Below are 26,840 nucleotides of genomic sequence, written 5' to 3' on the forward strand. Positions count from 1 at the left end.
ACTGACACACGAATCAACCTGTCAGTTCACTTACGGACCTACACATCAATGTTAGCATACTCTGTATAGATCACGACTGTAAAGACGTTGAAATTTGTGGAAGATGCACGTATAGCATAACTTGATGGTGAAGCTACAGACCCACATTATATCATCAACTTCAAACATTATTGTAGTGTTGGCAGACTTGCCAACACTACGCACACTAATTGAAAGAGGCGGCCAAGATGCACGCGCTAACTCACGAAGGACGGAGTGAGGTCTGAAACAGGATACGTAATGAATGCTATAAAGAAAAGTACGTAGCTTCTGGACTACTTAACTTTAATCCATCCTTTGTATACATCGTTCTTGATGAGACATCTGGAGATTGTGGCGATACAAGTGAGACTCTTTAGATACAAGCTATCTAAGGCTAATGGCGCCTTGCTAGGTCGTAGCCATGGACTTAGCTGAAGGCTATTCTAACTGTCTCTCGGCAAATGAGAGAAAAGCTTTGTCAGTGTAGTCGCTAGCAAAGTCGTCGTACAACTGGGCGAGTGCTAGTCAGTCTCTCGAGACCTGCCGTGTGGTGGCGCTCGATCTGCGATCCTGACAGTGGCGACACGCGGGTCCGACATGTACTAATGGACCGCGGCCGATTTAAAGCTACCACCTAGCAAGTGTGGTGTCTGGCGGTGACACCACAATTATGTTGGTTATTTTAACGTACAGATTGAAGTCCTAATTAGCTGTTTTGACTCATAAATTGATTTGCACTTCACATCTCGTGCGACATGGCTCATAACGTTACTGTTTATGTGCTCGACAATGACGCTTTAATCGAAACTGGCAATGGCGCAACAAATAAAACATAAATTTACAGCATACAAGGGACAACGGTTCCTTTTATGAGGTTGGTTTCCGTTGGGAAACATATGCTCAAGTACCGCTATATTAGTATTGTAAATAACAAAATTGGCAGCATCCATCAAAAGAGATTTGAAATCATTTACTACAGCAAATCGATTTCAGTCACTGTGTGACCATCTTCAGTGCTGAAAAAAGTGTAAGACATAAAGTCAGCCGCAGGGAGTGGCCGCGCGGTCTAGGGGGCCATGTCACGGATTTCGCGGCCCCTTACACCGGAGTTTCGAGTCCTTCCTCGGGCATGGGTGTGTGTGTTGTCCTTAGCGTCAGTTACTTTAAGTAGTGTGTAAGTCTGAAGTTCAAGACATTAGTCAGGAAGAATCAATACGCAAAGAAGTGGGATACGGAAGTACTAAGGAATGACGAGATACGTTTGAAGTACTCTAACGCTATAGATACAGCAATAAGGAATAGCGCAGTAGGCAGTACAGTTGAAGAGGAATGGACATCTCTAAAAAGGGCCATCACAGAAGTTGGGAAGGAAAACATAGGTACAAAGAAGGTAGCTGCGAAGAAACCATGGGTAACAGAAGAAATAAAAAAATGGTTCAAATGGTTCTGAGCACTATGGGACTTAACATCTGTGGTCATCAATCCCCTAGAACTTAGAACTACTTAAACCTAACTAACCTAAGGACATCACACACATCCATGCCCGAGGCAGGATTCGAACCTGCGACCGTAGCAGTCGCGCGGTTCCGACAGAAGAAATACTTCAGTTGATTGATGAAAGGAGGAAGTACAAACATGTTCAGGGAAAATCAGGAATACAGAAGTACAAGTCGCTGAGGAATGAAATAAATAGGAAGTGCAGGGAAGCCAAGACGAAATGGCTGCAGCAAAAATGTGAAGACATCGAAAAAGACATGATTGTCGGAAGGACAGACTCAGCATACAGAAAAGTCAAAACAACCTTTGGTGACATTAAAAGCAACGGTGGTAACATTAAGAGTGCAACGGGAATTCCACTGTTAAATGCAGAGGAGAGAGGAGATAGGTGGAAAGAATACATTGAAAGCCTCTATGAGGGTGAAGATTTGTCTGATGTGATAGAAGAAGAAACAGGAGTCGATTTAGAAGAGATAGGGGATCCAGTATTAGAATCGAAATTTAAAAGAGCTTTGGAGGACTTACGGTCAAATAAGGCAAAAGAGATAGATAACATTCCATCAGAATTTCTAAAATCATTGGGGGAAGTGGCAACAAAACGACTATTCACGTTGGTGTGTAGAATATATGAGTCTGGCGACATACCATCTGACTTTCGGAAAAGCATCATCCACACAATTCCGAAGACGGCAAGAGCTGACAAGTGCGAGAATTATCGCACAATCAGCTTAACAGCTCACGCATCGAAGCTGCTTACAAGAATAATATACAGACGAATGGAAAAGAAAATTGGGAATGCGCTAGGTGACGATCAGTTTGGCTTTAGGAAAAGTAAAGGGACGAGAGAGGCAATTCTGACGTTAAGGCTAATAATGGAAGCAAGGCTAAAGAAAAATCAAGACACTTTCATAGGATTTGTCGACCTGGAAAAAGCGTTCGACAATATACAATGGTGCAAGCTGTTCGAGATTCTGAAAAAAGTAGGGGTAAGCTATAGGGAGAGACGGGTCATATACAATATGTACAACAACCAAGAGGGAATAATAAGAGTGGACGATCAAGAACGAAGTGCTCGTATTAAGAAGGGTGTAAGACAAGGCTGTAGCCTTTCGCCCCTACTCTTCAATCTGTACATCGAGGAAGCAATGATGGAAATAAAAGAAAGGTTCAGGAGTGGAATTAAAATACAAGGTGGAAGGATATCAATGATACGATTCGCTGATGACATTGTTATCCTGAGTGAAAGTGAAGAAGAATTAAATGATCTGCTGAACGGAATGAAGTCTAATGAGTACACAGTATGGTTTGAGAGTAAATCGGAGAAAGACGAAGGTAATGAGAAGTAGTAGAAATGAGAACAGTGAGAAACTTAACATCAGGATTGATGGTCACGAAATCAATGAAGTTAAGGAATTCTGCTACCTAGGCAGTAAAATAACCAATGACGGACGGAGCAAGGAGGACATCAAAAGCAGACTCGCTATGGCAAAAAAAGCATTTCTGGCCAAGAGAAGTGTACTAATATCAAATACCGGCCTTAATTTGAGGAAGAAATTTCTGAGGATGTACGTCTGGAGTACAGCATTGTATGGTAGTGAAACATGGACTGTGGGAAAACCGGAACAGAAGAGAAACGAAGCATTTGAGATGTGGTGCTATAGGCGAATGTTGAAAATTAGGTGGACTGATAATGTAAGGAATGAGGAGGTTCTACGCAGAATCGGAGAGGAAAGGAATATGTGGAAACACTGATGAGGAGAAGGGACAGGATGATAGGACATCTGCTAAGACATGAGGGAATGACTTCCATGGTACTAGAGGGAGCTGTAGAGGGCAAAAACTGTAGAGGAAGACAGAGATTGGAATACGTCAAGCAAATAATTGAGGACGTAGGTTGCAAGTGCTACTCTGAGATGAAGAGGTTAGCACAGGAAAGGAATTCGTGGCGGGCCGCATCAAACCAGTCAGTAGACTGATGACAAAAAAAAAAAGTCTCAAACCAGTCAGTAGACTGATGACCAAAAAAAAAAAAAAAAAGTCTAGGGACCGATATCCTCAGCAGTTTGGTCCCTCAGGAAGTCACACACATTTGAACATTTTGAACATAAAATCAGACATGAAAACCATATTATAAAAGATAGATGTAAGTCGGATCAAGCAGATTACAATTATGATGTGCAGTACATGCCAAATATTAAAGTCTTGAAGACTCATGTAAGAAGAGCGCATATTGCAACTTCAACATGGCGTCAACACAGCAGAACATACCAGCTAAGGAATAAATTTTGAACAGGATTTGCAGCTTACAATCACGTGCAGCTAAGCTCGATAGATGAAACACGCATACACAGTAACGTCTGTATTCAAATAACATATTACACATGATATATTTTATTATAAAGGAGGGAACCAAGATTTTATAAAAAGCAACAGTGGCAACCAATTAAAAATTAAAAACACAATCCTTCTTACGTGAGAAATGAGGAATATAAATAATATAAAAATATTGCAATAAGAGAAAATTATGCCCTATGACGTACCGTTAATAAAACTATCAACACGCATTAACAAAGTTTTCATAACTCAGTTCAGTTAAAACTGAAGGAATCGAACCAGTGCTATCAGTTTGGACACTGCAATTTTTCATTAGTATTTTCGTTTTTGCTGCATCTGTAAATGACAACTTCCAAACCAACCGAGTCCAGTGAACAACTGCGATACGCTTCATAGAAAAAATTACCATAAATGTCCATAATTATGCATAGCAAATTCGTGAGACGAATAACACATAGTTTGATGTCGAGAAACATCTATAAGAAGAGGCGAACAAAAATTATTAGAGTAGAAGCTTAACATCCGTTTTCTTTTATGTCTTTCAAAGATCGCCAACAGCATATTGTGACTAATGGAACTTTCTTTTAAGCGCTTCTTTCGAAATGCGGAAAGGAATGTCGGCCGCGGATCGAATCTGCCCAGGAGGATTAATAAAGAAGGCCGGTGAAACGGCTAGCCTGGATGTGGCTTTTAGGCGGTTTCCCGCATCCCTCTAGGTGAATACTGGGCTGGTATCTTCTTCGTACCTCAGATACACGATTCGCAAACATTTCGTAAAAACCTCCTGGCAGATTAAAACTGTGTGCCGCGCCGTGACTCGAATTCGGGACTTTTGCAAGTGCACTTGCCCGCCAAACGTAAGGTCCCGAATTAGAGTCTCGGTTCGGCACACAGTTTTAATCTACCAGGAGGTTTCACATCAGCACACACTCCTCTGCAGAGTGAAAATTTCATTCTGGATCTCGAAAAACGTTCTCACACTCTGAGGAGGGAGAACGCTAAACGCAGACAGAGGCGGCACACATATTCGGTCCAGGGGAGGAGAGAGGGGTGGGGTTGGCGAAAGGAAGGGACTCCGGCGTCAGCCACAAAAATTATCAAGTGCACATTAACGTGACGATCTCGTGAAGATACGTAATAAGGCCATGAAGAAGAGAAGAGCAGATTTTGAGACATCAAGAAAAAACTAATTTGATGATGGACGGATGTGTTGGGTATAAGAATTATAAAGGGAAGGAGGCATGAAAGATTGGGGTTTAAGGTCCCGTCGAAGTAACTGCGAATGGGGCACAAGTTCAGATGTGGCCAACCGTGGGGAAGAAAATGAACCGCCTCCTTTTCACAGAAACCATCTCCGCATTTGTCTTAAGCGATTTACTGCAATCGAGGATACAGTAAATCAGGGCACCCGAATGGGCATTTGAACAGCCGTACACTTGAATACGAGCCCAGTGAGATAACCATTGCACCAACTCGCTCGGTAGCTGTAATGGGAGATTGTGGCTTGGTTCAAATTGATGTACGAGGGTCACTCCAAAAAAAAATTCACAGTATTTTTGTAAAAATACAGTTTTCATTCTGCATGTGAGTGTCTTACAGTGTGTAGATACATCCTTCCCGCTTGTTTTAAAACTTAGTTCAACCTGTTCCCGTGAGTGGCGCCGTCACAGCATGTCTTCAAGGTGGCTGCTACATTTGACGTTCGTCGGAAGCAACGTGCCGTCATAGAATTCCTGTGCTTTGAAAACGAGACAGTGGGAAACATCCACAAGAGGCTGAAAAGGTGTGCGGAGATGCTGCTGTCGATCGCAGTACAGTTAGTCGGTGGGCAAGCAGGTTACGTGATGAAAGCGGGCACGGCAATATTGAGGATTGTCTTCGCAGCGGCAGGCGTCGTACTGCACACACCCCAGACAATGTGCAGAGAGTTAACGAACTGGTGACTGCTGAAAGACGCATCACAGTGAACGAATTGTCACACTACGTTGGGATAGAGGAAGGAAGTGTTTGCAGAATACTGAAAGTGTTGGCGTTAAAAAAGGTTTGTGCCAGGTGGGTTCCCAGGATGTTGATAGTGGCTCACAAAGAAACAAGAAAAACGGTATGCAGCGAATTTTTGGAACAGTACAAGAAAGGTGGAGATGAATTTCTTGGAAGAATTGTGACAGGTGGTGAAACATGGCTCCATCATTTTTCACCAGAGACTAAGAGGCAATCAATGGAGTGGCATCATGCAAATTCACCCAAGAAAAAAAAATTCATAACCACACCTTCTGCTGGAAAAGTTATGGCTACGGTATATATATTGATTACGAAGGACTCTTGCTTGTGGACATCATGCCAAGTGGATCCACCATAAATTCTGATGCATATGTGACGACACTGAAGAAACTTCAAGCTTGACTGAGTCGTGTTCGACCACATCGGCAAAAGCAGGATGTTTTGCCGTTGCACGACAATGCACGGCCACATGTCAGTCAAAAAACCATGGAAGCGATCAAAAAACTCGGATGGACAACACTGAAACACCCGCCTTACAGTCCTGACCTGGCTCCATGTGACTATCATCTCTTTAGGAAACTGAAAGACTCTCTTCGTGGAACAAGGTTTGAAGATGATGACTCCCTTGTGCACGCTGCCAAACAGTGACTCCAAAAGGTTGGACCAGAATTTTACCGTGCGGGTATACAGGCGCTGGTTCCAAGATGGCGTAAGGCAGTTGAGAGGGATGGAAAGTATGTGGAGAAATGAAAATATTGTTCCTAAAGGAACTTTCAAACATGTGGAATAAAAGATGGATTTAAAAAAAAACTGTGCATTTCTTTTGGAGTGACTCTCGTATGTTGCAGCAATTACGTAGGCATGAAGAGATCCGCAGAGTGTAGATTAGATGGTGGGGTGCATCTCACTAGAACAGTAACGTGGTTATCTTACTTCTATTACACCATTCACCGAACGTTTAGACTACACCTTACACGATGAAGACGGTGTAGGAAAATGAAGACCACAATAAAGGAACCGTGACGATGTCAGTACGTGAGTGTCGCCGCAAGCTGACAAGTTACTCGAGACGCAGCGACCTACCCGTGGGTTCCCTCCGCAGCAAGGGTAGGAAGCCCGTTCTCGGAAAATCGGACCACAGCTCTCGAGATCTGAAGAAGTGGTACGCTGTCATGTTGCAAACCGCAGCCACAAAGGGCAGCGGGCAAATGTAGCGAACAGCGTTTCCGCTGCTGCGGACCTGCAAAAGAAGGCAGATGGCCAGCAGGATAACGACACTCGGAGACCTTCTCAGATTCCCCTCCCCTTGCTCACTCCCCCCCCCCATCCCCCACAGAACCCTCCCACGTCACACGGGGGTTCGTGGGAAACGCTTCCCTCCACTTCTTACTGCTTTGATCGCTGTCTTGATTCACCTGCGGTTCTTACGCGCTGTTCGAGCAGGTGGAAGCACAATGCTGAGGCCTTTCTCTAGTGCACCAGACACGTCGATAAGTTTCTCAAACTAGGTTATACCGGTAAACCTCGCCCCCACCACAGATTCCTTAAAAACTCCAACTCCCATTTATAACACAGCTTAAAACGTCTGATTATTTTACGAATAAGTTACTGTGTTAAACGTTTGACGTTAGGCATGTAAAGCCTTTGCGGTTGAGTACGATTATCCAACCATATACTAATCAAAGAAAAAGTTTGAAACTGTGTTCAAAGTTTGCTGGAAGTCGCTAAGTGCTGTCATAATCACACACTAGATCAGTGTAGTCAGGCTAGTTTGCATTTTGTTCTAAGAAAACCTCGTCATTCAAGCATCTCGATGTTGTCGTATCCCCTGAACTACATGTCGTACAATGAAATAATTTTGTAGGTGATGCAGTGCTGTTTGTGCATACTGTCTGCAATGTGTGTTGCAAATAGAGTTTGTACATAGTAAAGAAGCAATAAAACATCGTGCCTGATGCTAAAGCTTTTCTGGAAGAAAAGCGAAAGTATAGTAAGCGATAAACTTTTTTGCTTTCGTTATTTTGCGAGTAGCGTCAGCTTGAATAAGTTTCAAAAAGGTTTGAGATTACGTACAAAGTTCACTGGAAGTGTTCTCGTTCTCCAATATTGGATGACTGTAGTCTTGGTAGTTTATGCGTCGTGAGTACACTGTCTGAAGTGTTGTGCCCAGTTTCTAGCTTTTATACTTGACTTGTTGCACTGAACCTTTAACGTCGACGTGTGTATAGTCAACGCCGCCACCGCATGCCTGTCTATAAACATATTATCAGCCTTGAAAATAAACTCGGACGAAATGGAACGGCCCAGGCTGTCATATTGAATGGGCCTATATTCTTCCGTGGCTGCAGAGTTAATTTTACTCTGGACGTCGCTACTGGAAATTCTGGTACTGGATGGTTTACCCTAGCGATTGTTCGTTGTGAAAACGCGTCGCTTCCTGGACTTGAATCTGGGGTCATCAGTCCCCTAGAACTTAGAACTACTTAAACCTAACTAACCTAAGGACATCACACACATCCATGTCCGAAGCAGGATTCGAACCTGCGACCGTAGCAGTCGCGCGGTTCCGGACTGAAGCGCCTAGAACCGCTGAGCCAGACAGAGATGTCATCGCCTACAAGACCTGCCATTGTGGTATCGACCCGAAGAGCCAAAGTAGGCCTAGCTATGTTTATAGTAACATGCCATTTACATTGTATACACGCTCCTGTAGGAAAATTGGTAATGAGTGGATTACAACTGCATTTTAAACTTCCAAATTCGTCATTAATGAGAAGGAACACTGTAAAACGAACTTTGTTGTCATATAAGCCACTAGAAAGGCGAACAGCAGCTGTGAGCCTATGATCTTCTTAACCGTTTAGTAATATAGGTCATGTAGCCGGTAGCTCGGCGTGAACACAATTCTGGGACATATTCCGAATTCAAACTGGAAAACGCAGGTACCTGTAACAAAGTGAACTCAGTATAGCGTCTGTAGAACCATAACTTCCTTACTGTTTATTTGGTAGAACCGAGTAAAATGGTCCCTACTACAAGAGCAGAACTACGTAATGCGGACAACTAACGACGTACCACAAACGTTGATAGCAGTCCGTGAGTAGAAACAAGTGAATACAAGCAGATCACCTCACTGTGTTAGCGATAGACTGGAACATCTATCTACATCGAAATGGGTACTCTGTAAATCGCCCTTAAGTGCCTAGCAGAGGGTTCATCGAAACATCTTCAAAGTAATTATCTATTATTCCACTGCCGAACTGAATGGAAAAAGCGAACACCTATATCTTTCCGTGCGAGCTCTGAATTTTATTATGACGATCGTTTCTTCCTATATAGGTTGACGTCAACAACATATTTTCGCATTCCGAGAAGAAAGTTGGTTATTGTAATTTCGAGAGAAAATCCCACCGCAACGAGAAATGCCTTTGTTTTGGTAATGTCCACCCCAAATCCTGTATTATGTCTGTGACACTCCCCCCCCCCCCCCCCCCTATTTTCCGATAGTACAAAACAGGCTGCTATTCTGTGAACTTTCTCTATGTACTCCGTCAATCCTCTCTGGTAAGGATCCCACATTCATCGACAGCGGCCGGTCCGGGAGGTTATTAAATTTATTGCCCTATTCATTGCCTACCTGAGAAGGCATGACGGTCTCTTGTAGAACTTTTTTTTCATCTAAATCGCAACGAGCTTGGTGTTGAGGAAAGGGCTCCCATCTGAGAATACCTGTGAGGGGATTCCCTTTAGCAGCACTGCCCCTCTACCGTTTTGCTCAGAATGGAATACTCTGAACCTGAGAGCCTGAGTGGTCACGCATTTATTCAGCTTGGATGGAGTGATGAACGGAGCTTAGGGTTTAGTGTCCCGTCGATGGCGAGATCATTAGAATCGGAGCATCGGAGCAACAAATCAGGTGTGCACTTGTCTATGCAATCACCCCAGCATTTGCCATGACTGATTTAGGAAAAGTAATTCTGAAAACATAGTCTGCCAATTATCACGAACAGCTAGCTCGTGACCAACACACGAAAGGTATATAGGGTGAGTATAAATTCTTTTATGATTACAAATATATATTCCTAAGGTACTATGCTAGATACAGCTATGCAGTTTACTGCAGATATTAGCTTAGCTCACAAAGTTTGTTATGTATACACCTCCACATGTGCTTCGTTGCTTGCCTGTAGAAAGTTTAGGTGGTACTCAGTTCACTCTATGTCTTTGCCAACACTTCTTCCGTAGCCGCTTCTACAGAATCTCGTATTCGTACCGTAGGACATTGCGCATGAGCAACTGGTGAACTGGAAACTTCGTCCTTAACGTACCCTACAAAAACGGTCAAAAGCGGATATGCCTGGTGCACGTAGTGGCCATGGTGTTGGACCACCTCGACCGATCCATCTGTCCGGAAATTTTCCATCCAAGAAACGTCGAACAAATGACCCCCACTGTGGCCAAGTACTGTTTTGTTGAAACTCTACCCATGGCTAAAATTCCTCTAACTGATGTGCAACGTAAAGTTCAAACATGTTTAGATAAACCGTTGCAATGATTGTAGGCTCAGTAAAAAAGAATAATGTAAGAATTCTGTCTTTGAATTAAGCCAGCATACTTTTGAGCTGCCCCTTACCTACTGTAACATTTTATGTGGCTTCCCAGCCCCCAGATCCGGGCAATATGCCATTCATTTTCCCGGAGATATCGAAAGTCGCTTCGTCGGACAATCAAACTTCATTAAGTTAGTCGTCGCTTGCATCGATCATTTCCAGCACGTTCCTCGTAAACTCACTACGTTTGCATCTATCATTTGGCCGCGAAGCTTACAGGGGTTGTTCAAATGGCTCTGAGCACTATGGGACTTAACTTCTGAGGTCAGTAGTCCCCTAGAACTTAGAACTACTTGAACCTAACTCACTTAAGGACATCACACACGTCCATACCCGAGGCAGGATTCGAACCTGCGACCGTAGCGGTCGCGCGGTCCCAGACTGTAGCGCCTAGAACCGCTCGGCCACCCCAGGAGGCACAGGAGTTGTGCTTTGTACGCGTGGAAATGTAGCCGTTTGCCTAAACTCTTAGCTCTGAGGTGTGTCTGCTTCTGTGAAAAACACGACGCGGCTATTTCCGCGGTCCGCGTTGAAATCCTGTACGCACGGATGGTATCAACAGTTTAGGTCTGTCGCTTCTTGCCTTGTCATCAACGCCACGACTCCCTTTGAATTTTCATGTTATCATTTGATGCTCTTCACATCTGGCGGATCTCGATCATTGGCATATCTAAACTGTCCTCAACTGTAACAGGTGACCATTTTTTTTCATGAAACCACCAAAGACATCTCGCTTTCTTTTGCATAGACTTCACTGTGGCACTGTGACAGCAACACTACTAATTTATGCTACCTGTAACAGGACAGAGAGAAAAGAAACCAGATGCTGTCGGATCACATCCAGAAGTGTACCCACAAAACTTCATGAGTTATACTGAAAAAAAAAGTAGACACGTTGTAGTGCATTCATCAAATTATTCATCTATTTCTACATCTAAATCTACATGTATACTCCGCAAATCACATTTAAGTGCCTGGCAGAGGGTTCGTTGAACCACCTTCACAATTCTCTATTATTCCAATCTCGTATAGCACACGGAGAGAATGATCACCTATATCTTTCCGTACGAGCTCTGATTTCCCTTATTTTATCGTGGTGATAGTTCCGCCCTATGTAGGTCGGTGTCAACAAAACATTTTCGTATTCAGAGGAGAAAGTTGGTGATCGGAATTTCGTGAGAAGATTCCGCGGCAACGAAAACAGCCTTTCTTTTAATGATGTCCAGCCCAAATTTCAGTGACACTCTCTCCATATTTCGCAATAATACAAAACGTGCTGCCTTTCTTTGAACTTTCTCGATGTACTCCGTCAATTCTATATGGTAAGGATCACACACGGTGCAGAGGGCGGACAGGCGTAGTGTAGATAGAGTCTGCTTAGTAGGTCTGTCACATTTTCTAAGTGTCCTGCCAATAAAACGCAGTCTTTGGTTAGCCTTCCCCACAACATTTTCTCTGTGTTCCTTCCAATTTAAGTTGTTCGTAGTTGTAATTCCTAGGTATTTAGTTGAATTTACTGCTTTTAGATTAGACTGATTGTTCGTGTAACCGAAGTTTAACGAGTTCCTTTTAGCACTCATGTGGATGACGTCACACTTTTCGTTATTTAGGGTCAACTGCCACTTTACGCACCATTCAGATACTTTTTCTAAATCATTTTGCAGTTTGTTTTGATCTTCTGATGACTTTATTAGTCGATAAACGACAGCGTCATCTGCAAGCAACCGAAGACGGCTGCTCAGTTTGTCTCCAAATTGTTTATGTAGATAAGGAACAGCAAAGGACCTATAACACTACCTTGGGGAACATGTGAAATCACTTCTTTTTTACTCGATGACTTTCCGTCAATTAATACGAACTGTGACCTCTCTGACAGGAAATCGCAAATCCACTCACATAACTGAGACGATATTCCATAAGCACGCAAACCTCGAGCCGCTTGTGTGGTACAGTGTCAAAAGCCTTCCGGAAATCCAGGAATACGGAATCGATGTGAAATTCCTTGTCAATAGCACTCAGCACTTCATGTGAATAAAGAGCTAGTTGTGTTTCACAGGAACGTTGTTTTCTAAACCCATGTTGACCTTGTGTCAATAGACCGTTTCCTTCGAGGTAATTCATTATGTTCGAACACAATATATTTTCTAAAATGCTGCTGCATATCGACGTTGACGATGTGGGCCTGTAATTTAGTGGATTACTCCTACTACCTTTCTTGAATATTGGTGTGACATGTGCAACTTTCCAGCCATTTGGTACGGATCTTTCGTCGAGCGAACGGTTGTATATGATTGTTAAGTATGGAGCTAATGCATCAGCATACTCCGAAAGGAACCTAATTGGTATACAGTATTAAGTGATTTGAGTTGCTTCACTACTCCGAGGATATTTACTTCTACGTTACTCATGGTGGCAACTGTTCTCGATTAGAATTCTGGAATATTTACTTCTTCTTCTTCTGTGAAGGAATTTCGGAAGGCTGTGTTTAGTAACTCTGCTTTGGCAGCACTGTCTTCGACAGTATCTCCATTGTTATCTCGCAGAGAAGGCATTGATTGTCTCTTGCCGCTAACATACTTCACATACGACCAGAATGTCTTTGGATTTTCTGCCAGGTTCCAAGACAAAGTTTCATGGTGGAAACCGTTTATTTGCAACGAATCACATAACTAGATATAGCATGGGTCCTTAGAAACAACGTTTTGTTGTCAGGAAAAGACTTTATGATCAGTCTATAATTTAAACTTTCTAGCTAATTACAGGGAAAATATCCAGGAGACATGCGTTCAACATTTAAAAAAAGAAAAAAATGTTTTTCACGACGCTGAAATCAGTCTTTTCATCCTTTACACATTGGTGTTGACGCCAAAAGGGTAGCAGGCTATGGTGGACCTTACACAGAGACTCTCGTTTCTCACGTATGAGGTCACTGACCTCAGCATTCGCGGGGTCGTCCGCATCCCCTGCCCGTGTCCCGGAACGTCCGGCCGGCAGATCTCACGCCCCTGTGCGGATGAATGCCGGCGCCTCCCTCGCTAGCTGTGTGTGGGGTGGGCCTCCACCCTGGCCACTCCCCAGCTGGTGGATAAACGGGGCAGCAGGCCAGCGAAGCCTGTGGTCCGGCAGACAACTCGGCACTGTCAGCCGCGTCTAGAGCGCGGCGTCTCTCCAGCAGGCGGCTACATCGACCGTCTATCTGGCGAAAAAACATGCAAAACGCATCTATGCCTAAGCTCTTCACCACAGTGACCGGAAATCCATAAATATTATAAAAAAATATTATATGGAAGTGTGTGTGTGTGTGTGTGTGTACGTGTTCCACATCTCCTCCACCACTGGTGGCTCCAGACTGTAGCGCCTAGAACCGCTCGGCCACTCCGGCCGGCCCCGAGGCATGATTCCAACCTGCGAGCGTAGCGGTCGCCCGATTCCAAACTGAGGCGCCTACAACCGCTCGGCCACACCGGCCGGCTACTGTTAGACTGTGGGGAAAAAACCACCTACTTCTTGTAGTTCAGGAGATAAACGTCTTAAACAATGAGATACGTGAAAAACTGCCCCATCATGCATGAGGTTTAAGTTTATTGCTTCTGTGCTGCTAATTCCTCTCACAATAAATTTGACAGACAGTATCCAAATACGCTGCTAAATGCACCTAACGACATTATGTAGTGGTACCATACATAGTCCAGCAGATAATACGTCATAAATACTGAGATGCTTGAAAAAATGCCGCATCATGCACGACGCTTAAATTTATTACATCTATGCTACTAATTCTGTTCGTAATAAACTTCCCAGACAGTATCCACATACGCCGCTAAATGCACCTACAAGATTATATCGTGGTACCACACATGGTTCAGGAGATATGACGTCATAAGCACTGAGATACCTGAAAAATGCCACATCATGCGTGAAGTTTTATAAATTTATTCCGTACAACTAAGTCACTCCTACAGTCGAGCCAGCTTACCGAAATTGCTGAGTTGGCAGCGCATTTGACACCTCTCAATTGCGAAGCGCAAGCGGCTGTAGGCGACAATAGCCGTCAATAGAGTTATGAAGGAGCGTTGTCATAGAGACGTTTATAAAATCACGTTTGCAGACACGTGAAGCAGCTGCTGCCAGCGTACAGAAAATTCCCGGGATACATTATGTATATGTCTTTGTACGACTGCTTCATAATTTGAGAGATATTTTCACGAATACCTGGAAACGAAGCTTTTTCGATATTACACTACAAACTCATTTCATTTTTTGTTTTCATTTCTAATAGAAAACTGGTCAATGAATACCCCAGAAATGCCGTATCTGTCAGCTAGTATACGTATATTTACCTGTGAAAACCATTTTGCTTCATAGGCACTGTAATTTAGGGTTACAAACAGTTCTGACATTTTCCGACCTTTTATAACGTAAAAATGGTCCAAATTTCAACATAAAAGCTTTGTAGATGATGTTTTGCATGTGCTCTTGCTTTGATGGTTTTAAAGCTGTTTTTATGCTTCCAGTCTGCCGAATTCTCATTATTATGCACCCAGAATATGAACACACGTTTTCTTCACATTCTGTTGCGGATGTGATTGCCATCTATGTCATGTGTGTTTGTGATATCTATGGTTCTCTCTCTCTGTATGTGTGTGTGTGTGTGTGTGTGTTTGTTAATTAGCATATAAGATAATGTGTAGGCTGGTGTTTAATTTTTTTTTTTTTTGTAAGCTTACTACAATGACTTTCTTGTAGGACACCCTTAAATTAGATTAGATTAGATTCAGTCTTCGTTCCATAGACCCAAAAAATGAGATGATTCTCGTGGGTGTGGAACATGTCAGAAAGTATAACATAAAAACATAAAACATTTGAATATGATACTTACTACTACGATCATTTGTCAGGAGATTGTCGAAATAGGTTAATACAATGTGTTAAACTGGGACAGGTAATATTTACAGAATTAACACACTGTCAGAATGAAACACTATTATGCACTATTAATAAATTTATCACACACAAAATACCTAATCTTGATTGTTGTGACCAAGTGTTGTCAAAACTCTGTTAAGATATTCGACTATGGGGTTGAACGAGTTGCCTATCGAAAAGTCTTTCAAACTCTGTTTAAACCAAGTTTTTAATGGTTGCTGGCAATTAATTGAAAATGTGTGTTCCTGGACATTGGACCCCTTTTTGTACCAAGTTATGTGATTTTAGCTCTTTATGTAGATTGTTCTTATTCCTAGTATTGATACTATATATTGAGCTATTGGTTAGAAATAGAGATGTATTACTTTCAAAAAATCTCATTATGGAATAAATATACTGAGAATCAGTGGTTAGAATACAAAGTTCTTCGAAGAGTTTTCTACAAGATGTTCTTGAATTTACACCACAAATAATTCTTATCACATGCTTTTGCACCCTAAAAACTTTCGCTCGGTTTGATGAGTTGCCCCAGAATATGACCCCATATGACATAATGACATGAAATGCAAGTAAGCAAAGTATACAAGTGTTTTTATATTTATATCTCCTACATCTGACGTCATTCTCACGGCAAATACAGACTGGTTTAGGCGCTTAAGCCATTCTGTGGTATGCCCTTCCAAACTGAATTTATTATCGAGCTGTAATTCCAGAAATTTAACACTATCAACCTCTTCGATCTGCATGTCTTCATATGTTATACTCATGCTGGAAGGAAAGGTCTTACAGGTTCTGACCTACATATAGTGGGTTCTCTCGAAGTTTAATGACAATGAATTAGCTTTAAACCACTTATTAATGTCAGTGAAAATCTGATTAGCAACTATTTCTAAATCTGTACTTGACTTGCTACTTATTGCAATGTTTATATCATCTGCAAACAAAACAAACGTAGCATCTGGGAATGTAACAGATGAGAGGTCATTAATGTACACAAGAAAAAGCGATGGACCCAAGCCTTGAGGAACACCACATGTAATTAATGCCCAGTCAGATGAAGACTGACTGCTTACTGCACAGGTATTTCACAACGACACACTTTGTTTCCTGTTAGGTAAGACTCAAACCATTTTGCAGCATTGCCGGTGACACGATAATATCATAATTTACTTAAGAGAATGCAGTGGTTCAGACAGTAAAAGGCTTTTGACAGGCTTGTACAATACCTTATTAACAATATAAACATAACTCCTTCTGGAAACAAGAACGATTTTAGTTAGTTACAAAAAATCATTGCAAAACGAGGCAGGCTCTCTCGTAAGTGTACATCTTGAAAGCACAAACAGTGAAAATCTTTATCTCATAATGATGATTATCAGTCTTTAGTAGCACGTCCTCCCCGCACTCGGATGAGTTCTTCCACTCTGCGAGGCATGCTCTGGATGAGGCCATCAAGTTTCCCTTGGACTATGAGGTCCCTTTCCTCAACGGCTGTTTCAGTGAAGTCCCGAAGATTGTCAGGTTGGCTAGGACACTGTGCAATGCCCACCTTCAACAGGTCGCATGCATGCTCAGTTGAATTCATGTCTGGGAACTGTGCTGGATAATGTATACGATTCATGTTACGTCTTTGAAGATACCGAGACACACCTAGAGTACGGTGCGGTCTTGCATTGTTAGCAGCTAGGATGAAGTTGACGCCCGTGGGGCCTTACAATCGATTGTAGGACCTCTTGGAAGTTTCAGGGACCAATGAAACTGCCACAGATAGGAATAAGAGGGGTCCCCGTCCCGTCACTATTGCAGCGTAAAACATTAGACTTCCAGCTGCAAACGGATGGTCTTCCTGAACTATCGCCGTTCCTGGTGTCGTCTAGCGCTTGTCCAAACCCAACAAGTCTGGTGGCCGGAAGCAAACCAAACCTAGTCTCGTCACCAAACATGGCATTACTCCATTCTGCAATGGTCCAGTTTTTATGTGCAAGAGCGCAAGTGCTTTGATTTCGTAGGTTCTGCAGGTTCAGATCAATGCTTTTCATTGGTCTCCTGGAATGATGACCACCTTTATGCAATATTCTGCGCACTGTTTGGTCTTATCTGCGTCTCTCCGAAAGGAGTCATATCCAATATTTCTGGCAGTTAATGTTGAGCTCCTGCGAGCCCACAGTTGGAGGAAACGATCCTGTATTGGTGTTTCCATACGAGGACGACCAGTGCGAGCTCTGTCGGTCAAATATATCGTCTGTCTGTACTTTCTCCACGCCTTAGACACACCACTTTAAGTGACACGTAACCGATCGGCATCTTGCTGTGTACGACTTTCTGAAAGTAAAGTCGCTATCCTGACTATCAACGTTTTGTATGCCTGTTACTGCAGTGCTGAGAACAAACTGAATGAAGCTGTTGTTGATACTGGACTGCTCGCGGTGTGCCGCTACAGTAGCGGTACGGTTTCATGACTGGGAAACGGCCGCAAAGCATGCCAGTAGTAAAAACTGTCCAGTATATTGGTTCTAACTGGATAACGGGTTAGGCTGTTTGGGGGAAGAGACCAAACAGCGAGGTCATCGGTCTCATCGGATTAGAGAAGGACTGGGAAGGAAGTCGGCCGTGCCCTTTCAAAGGAACCATCCCGACATTTGTCTGGAGCGATTTAGGGAAATCACGGAAAACCTAAATCAGGATGGCCGGTCGCGGGATTGAACCGTCGTCCTCCCGAATGCGAGTCCAGTGTGCTAACCACTGCGCCACCTCGCTCGGTCTAACTGGATAACGCAGGAAGCGCCTAAGTCAATGAGGACTCAAGTATCGCAGACTATATTTTGTGTTAGTATTTTTTGTTGAGTAGAGTATTTCATTTCTTTCATCACGTTTTGCAGAGGACTGGTGTTTATGTGTGTCGCCGTTCATAACCTGATTATTCTCTACAATAACAGTCTTGATATCGTAGTTTTACTGAAACAGGATAAGACATTTGCTTTGGTTGTTTATCCCGATGATTTTCATCTCTCGTTCTGTGTTGGTGGGATGACAGTTGTGGTGTTTTGAGTGCTCCACGAATGTGAATTTTTTACTTACAACATCTGGTCTGCTCTTGTAACGCGTTTTAAAATTTCTACATATGATTATGGGGTATGCCGCATCACAAGTTTGACAATGAAGTTCGTATAATACTCCTGCCCCCTTGGAATTTGTCCCTCTTGGTTGCTCGTCGCTTTAAGTTTGTCTGGGGAGTTCTCATTGTATTTTATGCTATACGTTGGCCCCTCTTCTTTAGTATGACTACCACTCTGTGTATTACTTTAGTGTTGTTGTTGTGGTCTTCAGCCCCGAGACTGGTTTGATGCAGCTCCCCACGCTACTCTATCCTGTGCAAGCTTCTTCGTCTCCCAGTACCTACTGCAACCTACATCCTTCTGTATCTGTTTAGTGTATTCGTCTCTTGGTCTCCCTCTACGATTTTTACCCTCCAATACTAAATTGGTGATCCCTTGATGCCTCAGAACATGTCCTACCAACCGATCCCTTCTTCTGGTCAAGTTGTGCCACAAACTTCTCTTCTCCCCAATCCTATTCAATACTTCCTCATTAGTTATATGATCTACCCATCTAATCTTCAGCATTCGTCTGTGGCACCACATTTCGAAAGCTTCTACTCTCTTCTTATCCAAACTATTTATCGTCCACGTTTCACATTAATACATGGCCACACTCCATACAAATACTTTCAGAAACGTCTTCCTGACACTTAAATCTATACTGGATGTTAACAAATTTCTCTTGTTCAGAAACGCTTTACTTGTCATTGCCAGTCTTCATTTTATATCCTCTCTATTTCGACCATCATCAGTTATTTTGCTCCCCAAACAGCAAAACTCATTTACTACTTTAAGCATCTCATTTCCTAATGTAATACCCTCAGCATCACCCGATTTAATTCGACTACATTCCATTATCCTCGTTTTGCTTTTGTTGATGTTCATCTTATATCATTCTTTCAAGACACTGTTCATTCCGTTCAGCTGTTCTTCCAGGTCCTTTGCTGTCTCTGACAGAATTACAATGTCATCGGCGAACATCAGAGTTTTTATTTCTTCTCCATGGATTTTAATACCTACTCCGAATTTTTCTTTAGTGTATCATGGGGAAAAATAAAAATTTTGCCGTTGTCGATGATATTGTAATTCTGTCAGAAACGGCTAAGGACTTGAAAAAGCATTAGATTGGAATAAATAGTATTTTGAACACAGATTTTAGGATGAAGTCAATAAAAGCAAATCAGCGGTAAAGGAATGCCGTCGAATTAAATCGGGTGGTCCTACTGGAATTGGACTAGCAAACGGGAAACTAAAAGTAGAAGATGCGTTTTGCTATTTGGGCAGAGAATGACTGAAACTAGAAAGCTTCAAAAGGCAGTCTGGCAACAGCAAAAAAAGCATTTCTGAAAAAGAGGAACCTGTTAACTTTTAATATATATTTAAGTGTAAGGAATTCTATTCTGAAGGCATCTGTCTGCAGTGTACCCTAGTATGGAAATGAAAAGTGGATGACAGATAGTTCAGACAAGAAGAAACTATAAGGTTTTGAAACGTGGTGCTTCAGAAGAATGCTGGAGATTGGGGGGGGGGGGGGGGGTAGATTAAATACCAAGTCAAGAATTACTGGTAAGAAAAGCAATTTATAGCACAACACAAATAAAAGAAGTGTTGGGTTGATAGGACACGTCCTAGGTATTAAGGAACTGTCCATTTGTTAAGGGAGAAACGGTTGTGTATGTTGTGGTGGGGAGGGGGGCGAGGGGCAGGGGGGAGGCGAATTTTTGAAGGAGACTAAGACTTGAACGCAGTAACCAGGTTCAAACGGATGTAGGTAGCCATAGTTATATAGAAGAGAAGAGACTTACGCACGATAGACTGGCATAGAAAGATATTTTACTGGCCATTAAAATTGCTACACCAAGAAGAAATGCAGATGATAAATGGGTATTCATTGGACAAATATATTATACTAGAACTGATATGTGGTTACATTTTCACGCAATTTGGGGGCATAGATCCTGAGAAATCAGTATCCAGAACAACCACCTCTGGTCGTAATAACGCCCTTGATACTCCTGGGTTTTGAGTCAAACAGAGCTTGGATGGCGTGTACAGGTATAGCTGGCCATGCAGCTTCAAAACGATACCACAGTTGATTAAAAGTAGTGACTGGGATATTGTGACGAACCAGTTACTCGGCCACCATTGACCAGACGTTTTCAGTAGGTGAGAGCTCTAGAGAATGTGCTGGTCAGGGCAGCAATCGAACATTTTCTGTATCCAGAAAGGCCCGTACAGGACCTGTAACATACGGTCGTGTATTATCCAGTTGAACTGTAGTGTTTCGCAGGGATCGAATGAAGGGTAGAGCCACGGGTCGTAACACATCTGAAATGTAACGTCCACTGTTCAAAGTGCCGTCAGTGCGAACAAGAGGTGACCGAGACGTGTAACCAATGGCACCCCATTCCATCACGCCGGGTAATACGCCAGTATGGCGATGACGAATACACGCTTCCAATGTGCGTTCACCGGGATATCGCCAAACACGGATGCGACCGTCATGATGCTGTAAACAGAACCTTGATTCTTCCGAAAAAATGACGTTTTGCCATTCGTGCAATCAGGTTCGTCGTTGAGTACACCATCGCAGGCGCTTCTGTCTGTGATGCAGCGTCAAGAGTAACCGCAGCCATGGTCTCCGAGCTGATAATCCATGCTGCTGCAATCGTCGTCGAACTGTTCGTGCACATGGTTGTTGTATTGCAAACGTCCCCATCTGTTGACTCAGGGATCGAGAGACGTGGCTGCACGATCCGTTACAGCCATGTGGATAAGATTCCTGTCATCTCGACTGCTAGTGATACGAGGCCTTTGGGATCCAGCACGGCGTTCCGTATTACCCTCCTGAACCCACCGATTCCATATTCTGGTCATTGGATCTCCACCAACGCGAGCAGCAATGTCGCGATACGATAAACCGCAATCGTGGTAGGCTACAATCCCACCTTTATCAAAGTCAGTCGGAAACGTAATGGAACGCATTTCTCCTCCTTACACGAGGCATCACAACAATGTTTCACCAGGCAACGCAGGTCAACTGCCGTTTGTGTATGAGAAATCGGTTGGAAACTTTCCTCATGTCAGCAAGTTATAGGTGTCGCCACCGGCGCCAACCTTGTGTGAATGCTCTGAAAAGCTAATCATTTGCGTATCACAGCATCTTCCTCCTGTCGGTTAAATTTCGCGTTTGTAGCACGTCATCTTCGTGGTGTAGCAATTTTTATGGCCAGTGGTGCACATCAAACCAGTCAGACAACAAAATGTTGTCGTATTATTTGTAGTAAAGGGTAGAGGTAGTTTATTTAGTACAGCTTTCCGCAATTATGTCACTGAGAATTTTGATGTGATAATAGATATTTGCCATTGAGGTTAGTTCAGCTGTTGGTGCTATCTTTGAAAATAAGAGCGTTGAATGTCTCTCGCAGTTGGTGTGGAAGGTTTATACTATTCTGTCGGCATATCTTTGAAAATAAGAGCGTTGAATGTCTCTCGCAGTTGGTGTGGAAGGTTTATATTATTCTGTCGGCATAATGATGAATGAGGTTGTCCTCGAAGGTGAGTGTATCATAATTAAAAGCTGAATTTGACACAAATGGAAGTACAAGGTAATATGAGGGCTATTCGGAAAGTAATTTACGATCTGTCGCGAAATGGAAACCATATCGAAGATCCGATGTAGCTTTGCACAGATGTGTTGCGGCGTGTCCCTACTACACCGTAAATGGCGTCACGTTGCTCTCTTCAGTTCTGAGCACACAGTGAGCGCGTAAAGATTCCTGGAAAATAGTGTCTTCCGCCAAGTATGAAGGCCTGATGAGAAATTTTGCCAGAAGCTATACAGCCCACATAACATAGCTGTCACGCATTCCCTTCCTCAAGACAACTCTCAGCCACATTTTAAAGGGCAATGAACATGCTCGAAGATGCTCCTGCAAAGATTTCTATGGCATCCACAATACGGCACGTATTTGGCTCCTTGTGAGTTTCATCTCTGCTCATGTGTATCTCTGGCTATGAAGACAACATTCTGCCAGACACAACTAGCTGTAGACAAGTCCATAGAGCTGGAGCAGAGCACTGGCGGATGCATTCTATGACGAGGGTATTGGAAAGTTGGTACAACGTTACGACACATTTCTGAATCGGAGAGGCGACTACGTAGATAAGTAGCTGGAAGTTGTAGCTAACTGTTGCAAATAAAACATTTTTGATTTTCACAGTGGTTTCCACTTCGCTGCCGATCGGAACGTACTTTCCGAATACCCATTGTAGAAGCAAAAACGTTCCAGTAAACTCAGGTCAGCAGATGAGCCTTTTGCGAGATAATTTCGAATGTGCGGTTGCAAATCGAAACTAACTTCAGTATGAAATATAATCCTTGTTACTACAAATGTGATTGAAATGTAAGCTTTTCTATTAATTCCTGTTCTAATTAGGCTCCAATTTTACCTATTGATTGGTAATGTGGTACATAATAATTATTCGTGGTTCAATGACCAAGTGCCAGTCTTTCAATTGGGCGGCACTTCGGCGACTTGTTTGACCTTAACCCGCCCCAGTATTATGCCGGAAAAAGGGTACGAACAGCATAACGTGTATTCTGGACTGCATGTCATTCCTAGAGAATCTTCTCATCACTGCGGGGTGATGGCAGATTGAAACATTGCATGCTCCTATCGGTGTTCGGTCTTGCGACTTTTCGGTTTTCAGACAGCCGATTTACAAACAACCACCAGTCCCGATATGCGCTGAAGTGACAAAAGTCACGGGAAACATCTTAATATCATGTCGGACCTCCTTTTGCACGGCAAAGTGCAGCCACGTGTCGCGGCATGGAATCAATAAGTTGCGTGGTGACCTTTTTTTCGTGCGTGCTTGCCTGTGCCGCTCGCTTGCTTGTTTGGTGCTCATACACTAGTAAGGCACTGTATTCTTATCTATAACTGTTCCCTGCTGGATGCTGTGGTTTAGTGTGGGTGAGAATTTCGTCGTACGATTACTAACAACGACCCTGATTTTTAATTATTGACAAAACACTAATGCACACAATGGATAACGCGACGCTCACACAAAACCAACGCACTCAGTAACGGGGGCGGTAACCGCTAGCATTATGCAGGCTCATATTCCTTTCGGGTTATCAAGGGGGTGGGGCGCGACTAGTTGATTTGGATTTAGTAAAGCTATAAGGGTATTATTACTCTTTAATAATTATGAATTTGACCTTGATAATAATCAATTGGGATACGAGAGGTAACGGTCTGAAAATTCCAACACCTATTTTTTCGTGAATGACATTGTATTACAAATTAAGATTGGCATAACTGAACATAATCTGGATCGATGGTCTACATTATTGGCTCTGAGCACTATGCGACTTAACTTCTGAGGTCATCAGTCGCCTAGAACTTAGAACTAATTAAACCTAACTAACCTAAGGACATCACACACATCCATGCCCGAGGCAGGATTCGAACCTGCGACCGTAGCGGCCACGCAGTTCCAGACTTAAGCGCCTAGAACCGCACGGCCACATCGGCCGGCCGGTCTACATTATTATCGGTGCTGATAAGTACCGAAACATCTAATTGGTCTCGTACCATTAGACTATTGATTGTCTCACTATAGGGAGGCCGAAAATGAATTCATTATCACACACTAGGGCACAACCTTTTCATGCGTTTTGGTTCAAATGGCTCTGAGCACTATGGGACTTAACATCTATGGTCATCAGTCCCCTAGAACTTAGAACTACTTAAACCTAACTAACCTAAGGACATCACACAACACCCAGTCATCACGAGGCAGAGAAAATCCCTGACCCCGCCGGGAATCGAACCCGGGAACCCGGGCGCGGGAAGCGAAAACGCTACCACACGACCACTAGCTGCGGACTTTCATGCGTCTACACGCTGAAGAAAACCGCGGAGAACTAAGCGAAGTGCGACTAGTGTGTAAATTAAAGCAGAAGCGCGATCGCACAGAGTTCGGAAGCCGCCGATAGAGACGCCAGGGAACATAATTTTCAATTGCGCTCCTGGGACGAGCCAAAGAATCAACCGTGTCTACTGTGATATACCGCATTTTACATCTTAGCACCTTCCAGACGGAGCGTCTCCATACTACGTCCTCGACTCAGCACGTCCCGGCTACCCGTCTCCAAGCCATGCTACCGAACGTCCACCCCGGCCGTTGCTCGAATTGTCACGTTGCTGTTGGCTGAAGGCCAACCTCCGCCCTCTACACTCCTCACAACTGATCTTACTGAAATCTCCCAAGCACCCTGTGTTTACTTTCCCTAGTATCTCTTTTGAGAAGCCTGCTGCATCTAGTGAGAATCTTTTAAACAGCCCTTCACCTTTTTAAGCCCAACACATTCACACAACATACCCCCATACATACTGGAAAGGTACAGAGAGAATGAGAAAGTGTGGCACATTGAAAAAAGTAATCGAAATAGAACACTTAGTTGCCTTTGTCCATGTCCATTAGTTGGGTTATTGACTGAACAAGTGAGGATCGTATGGTAATGCTGCAATCAGCTGATCAACTTACGATGTCCCTCAACTTGGATTTATTCAACTGAGGCATGATTTGCGTTCATGTACTCACAGAACCCCTTCGAAGTCTTTGCAAGTCCCCTGCAGAAATACTGAGCCACGCTGCGTTTATAGCAGTCCACAAATGCTGAAGCGTTTCCGGTGCAGGATTTTGTCCACCAACTGACCTCTCGATTATATCCCATTAATGCTCGATGGGATTCTTGTCGGGCAATCTGGATGGCCAGATCTCTCGCTCGAATTATCCAGAATGTTCTTCATACCAATCGCGAACAACTGTGGGCCAGTCATATGGCGCATTGTTATTCATAAAAATTCCATAGTTTTTTGGGAACATCAAGTGCATGAATGATTTCAGATGATCTCCAAGTAGTCGAACATAACCATTTCCAGTCACTGATCGGTTCAGCTGTGCTAGAGTACCCTGTCCATTCCATGTAAACAAAGCCCACACCATTATGGAGCCACCACCAGCTTTCACAATGCCTTGTTGATAACTTGGGTCCATGGCTTCGTCAGGTCTGTGTCACATTCGAACCGCACCATCAGCTCGTACCAACAGAAGTCAGGACTCGTCTGAGCAGGCCAAGACTTTCCAGTCGTCTAGGATCCAACCGATATGGTCACGCTGTTAGCAAAGGCACTCTCGTCGTACGTCTTCTGCCATGGCCATTAATGCTAAATTTCACCGCAGAGCCCTAATAGATACGTTCTTCATACGTCCCACATTGATTTCTGTGGTTATTTCACGCAGTGTTGCTTGTCTGCTAGCACTGACAACTCCACGCAAACGCCGCTGCTCTCGGTCGTTAAGTGGATGCCGTCGTCCACTGCGTTGTCCGTCGTGAGAGGTAACGTCCGAAGTTTGATACTCCCGGCACACTATTGACATTTCGGATCTCGGAATATCGAATTCGCTAACAGTTTCCTAAATGGAATGTCCCATGTGTCTAGTTCCTACTACCATTACGCCTTCAAAACGTGTTAATTCACGTCGTGCACCCGAATGACGTTGGAAACCTTTTCACACGAATCACTTGAGTACAAATGACATCTCTGCCAAAGCACTGCCCTTTTATACCTTTATACGCGATACTACGGTCATCTGTGTATGTGCATATCGCTATCCCATCACTTCGGTAGCCTCGGTGTACGATAGATGCATGATGTCGAACAGCCACACTTTGCTGCGGATGTAACACATTATTTAAGCCCAATGTAGCCCAAGACGGATAAGTCTTGCAAGGCCTCTAAGAGCATCTTACATCAGTCCTCTATTTTTTCCTTTCTGGACTCGTGTCAAAAGTGAAGCGCACATCATTCATGGAATGTCCCATGTGTCTAGTTCCTACTACCATTACGCCTTCAAAACGTGTTAATTCACGTCGTGCAGCCGAATGACGTTGGAAACCTTTTCACACGAATCACTTGAGTACAAATGACATCTCTGCCAAAGCACTGCCCTTTTATACCTTTATACGCGATACTACGGTCATCTGTATATGTGCATATCGCTATCCCATCACTTCGGTAGCCTCGGTGTACGATAGATGCATGATGTCGAACAGCCAGGTGATCCTGGGGAGTCTAGAAGAGTTAGTAGTAGCTCATAGCAGAGACGTGTGCAGCATCGCATCCAAATATGAGGCGGACATGTGCACACCTCTGTCAACAGGTTCCAATATAGAGTACAGTGTAACGTGCAACGGGTTGAACAGTACTGTGCCTTTTTCGAAGGTAGGCCTTCGGTCAAATTTGTGCCCAAGGAGATGAGGACTTAATCTCAAAGC

The sequence above is a fragment of the Schistocerca nitens genome, chromosome 6 (genome assembly GCF_023898315.1).
Source record: "Schistocerca nitens isolate TAMUIC-IGC-003100 chromosome 6, iqSchNite1.1, whole genome shotgun sequence".
Lineage (NCBI taxonomy): Eukaryota > Metazoa > Arthropoda > Insecta > Orthoptera > Acrididae > Schistocerca > Schistocerca nitens.